Below are 3,602 nucleotides of genomic sequence, written 5' to 3'. Positions count from 1 at the left end.
AATACATTTATTTACATTATTTAAGAGGTGTTTCTTTAATTTCAAGAGAGAAAGAGAGAGAGAGAGAGAGAGAGAGGGAGGGATAGAGGGAGAGAGAATGAGAGAGAGAGAGAGAGAGAGAGAGAGAGAGAGAGAGAATGAGAGAGAGAGAGAGAATGAGAGAGAGAGAGAGAAATAGAGAATGAGAGAGAGAGAGAGAATGAGAGAGAGAGAGAGAGAAAGAGAGAATGAGAGAGAGAGAGAGAGAGAGAGAGAGAGAAGAGAGAATGAGAGAGAGAGAGAGAGAGAGAGAGAGAGAGAGAGAGAGAGAGAGAGAGAGAGAGAGAGGAGAGAGAGAGAGAGAGAGAGAGAGAGAGAGAGAGAGAGAGAGAGAGAGAGAGAGAGAGAGAGAGAGAGAGAGGGGGGGGGGGGGGCAGAGAGGCTGTAATGGTTAAGACTGATGAGTTTTTCTTGTTTATTCTAGAAAAACTTATGGTGTTGACTTATGGCCACATGGTCGGGCGAAGGCATTAGATATGTTTTAACCACTAAAAATCACGATTATGGTCCTAGAAATACGTGAACATGATAACATGATAACTAGAGTATCGACAATAATAAGGATTACAAAAGCACTAATACAGATAGTGCAATTTCTGATGAACATTTTGAGTATATACAAGATATGAATGTACATATAGTAATAAAGAAATCGATGAGAATGACGGTAAGAGTCTGCTCTGGAGGCAGTTTGTCAGTGTCTTCTCATTCGGGGCGCAAGACACGTTGGCGCCGGCGACAGACAGTAGAGTACAGTGTACTGTTGGAAGGCCTAGAGCGAGGTAGAGGTGAGAGGTCACTAAACCGCTCGGCCACCTATGCAGGGCCGTCCTCGATCCGGCTGCAGTGGGTGAAGTTCAAGACGACGGTGATGCAGGCAGCCTCGGTCCCGGCGTGGTGCGTAGGTGAGAGACAGCTTGCAGGCGGGCAATATGTGGAGTGGGTGCAGAGTGACCACCGACTGAGCGGGTCTCGGGATGGATGACTTGATCATCTCTGGGCTGAAGGCGTCTGTGGAAGACCAAGGGAAGCACGCTCTGGGGAAGACAGTGGCAACGAAGGAGCAGGTGTGGAGACAGGAGCAATACCTGTGGGAGTGAGACTGGTAAGGGAACGTTGTCGATCGAGTTCATCCTCATAGTGAGTGCTGGCTAGTTTGGGCGTGTCAAAGTGATACCAGGCTTGGCTGCAGGTAATGAGATTTAGACATAGCGTTTTGTTATGTCGAACCTTCAGAACTCATAAGGGTCCTTCAAAGTCAGGAGTAAGTTTCGGCATAGGAGAGGACTTATCTGTTACATGATGGAAGACGAGGACGCCGTCGGCGATCTCCTTCCGTCGGGCGAGTTTGTGTTGCTGAGCGATGATGCGGTCCCTCACCACACGCAGGTGCTCACGGGCGGTGCGGTAGGCTTCTTGCTTCCTGGCAACATGGTCATCGCGTAGTCGTCTCCGTTGACGGGAGAAGGGCGTTGCAGGAGTTCGTAGGGGAGACGCTGGTCGTCACCGTACACGACGTAGTTGGGGATGTCACCGAGGGAGGAGTGGAAGGTGCTGTTGATGGCAGCCTAAGTGGCGGGAATCCACAGGTCCCAATCATTATCTTGTTCGTTGATGGAGGTTCTGAGGATGTTCAGGATCGTTCTGTTGAGTCTTTCGACGAGGCCATTTGCTTGAGGTCTGTATGGGAGTATGTGGACAAGGAGTTTGCATAGGCTGTTGAGAGCCCGATTAGTGAATTCAGTACTGCTGTCACACATGAGCTGCTCAGGGGCACCATGGCGACAGATGACGTGAGAGAGGAAAGCGCAAGCGGCTGTCTCCGTGCTCTTGTCAGGGATAGGGGCGAGCTCAGTATAGCGGCTGAAACTGTCATACCGAGCAGGTAGCGATTTCGGTTCTCTGTGGGAGTGAAACCGGAAAGAATGTCCATACTCACTCTGACGAAGGGTCGTTCAGGTATGTCGTAGGTCAGTGCAGGCACCGGAGCGACGGTGTGACCTTTGTAGAAGGGGCAGATCTGGCAGCTTTTGACGTGTTTGATAACTCGTGGACTAAGTCTGGGGAAATAATAGCGAGAGCGAGCCAATTGCAAATTGAAAATACCTTGATGTCCCGAAGTATGAGAATCATGGAGTAGCTTGAGCACCGTGGGGATGCGGACTTCGGGGACGACCAGTTGGTTGGATCCACGCAATTTCTTGGGAGCTGATTTCCGGAAAAGTAGGCCGTTTGGGAGGCAGAATTCTTCGATGTGATGATGTCGACTCGTCGGTGGAGGCATAGTGTTATCCTCGAGGTGAGCGATGAGATCAGCATACAGTGGGTCGTCACGTTGCATCGGCTGGAGTTCCAAGGGGCTGAGGACAGAAAGGTGATTGATTACGAGATAGCGCGTCCGCTACCTTGTTAGCTGAGCCGGGCGTGTAGTCAATCTTGGGGTTGAACTCCAGAGGTGTGTCTACCCATCTGGCTTGACGACCTTTGACAGGTCTTGAATCTGTGAGGATATACTTAAGAGGGCGGTGATCGGTTAGAACGTGAACATCGTAACCTAAAATGATTTCTCTGAAGTGCTTGAGGGCCCAGACGACGGCGAGGGCTTCGAGGTCGGTGACGGAGTAATTTCTCTCAGCTTGGTTCAATTTTCGACTGGCAAAGGGATGGGTTTGTAGCGTCCATCGTGGCGTTGCTTAAGGGCGGCTCCTAGCCCTATTGACGAAGCATCTGAGATAGAAAGTCTCATTAAAGTCGGGGAATGAAAGAACTGGAGCTTCGGTGAGGCGTTGCTGGAGAGCTTCGAATGCTTGTGTCTTTCCTCAGGAGACAGGTCAGAGGTTCGGCGACGATTCCGACCTTCTCGATGAAGGGGAAGTAAAATCCTGCAAGACTAAGGAAAGATTTTCCCCGAGTGACTGATGAAGGCACCGGGAAATTCTGTACATCCCGTACCTTTTTGTCGTTAGGGCGTAGTCCGGTTGAGTCGACGGTGTGGCCCAGATACTCAATTTGTTTGCGGAAGAACTGGCACTTCTTGACGTTTATTGTCAGCTTCGCGTCGGCAAGGCGCTGGAAACCTAATTTCAATTAATATTCGTGGTCTGCAATGTCTTTGGGGGCGATAAGTAAGTCATCTAAGTAGAGGAAGGCTACATCACCAATCAGGCCTTGCATAATCAGTGACATCAATCTCGAGAAGGTAATAGGCGAATTCCTGAGACGAAAGAGCATTCTAGTAAAGCAAAACGTCCATGTGGAGTGGAAAAGGTGGTGAGGTCCTTTGAAGATGTATCCAACTCGACTTGCAAGAATCCATGTGCTAAGTCTATCGACAAAAAGATAGCATGACCCTCGCCTACTTCTTGGAGATGAGTGCATACCGACGGCTACCTCATAGATCACAGGGAAAGTCCATTCACACGGATGCAGTCAGGTGTCACAAGCGCCGACCCATTCATAGACGTGACATACACGGGAACCATCGAGTCTGTGAAAGGGGGAAGCGTGAGATTTGAGGAGACAATGCAGGGCGCGTCATTCTGGGGCGCCCAAGAGAATGAAGA

This window comes from Penaeus chinensis, chromosome 14 (genome assembly GCF_019202785.1).
Source record: "Penaeus chinensis breed Huanghai No. 1 chromosome 14, ASM1920278v2, whole genome shotgun sequence".
Taxonomy (NCBI): Eukaryota; Metazoa; Arthropoda; class Malacostraca; order Decapoda; family Penaeidae; genus Penaeus; species Penaeus chinensis.
The sequence above is the reverse complement of the archived record's forward strand: the minus strand, read 5'-3'. Positions refer to the sequence as shown.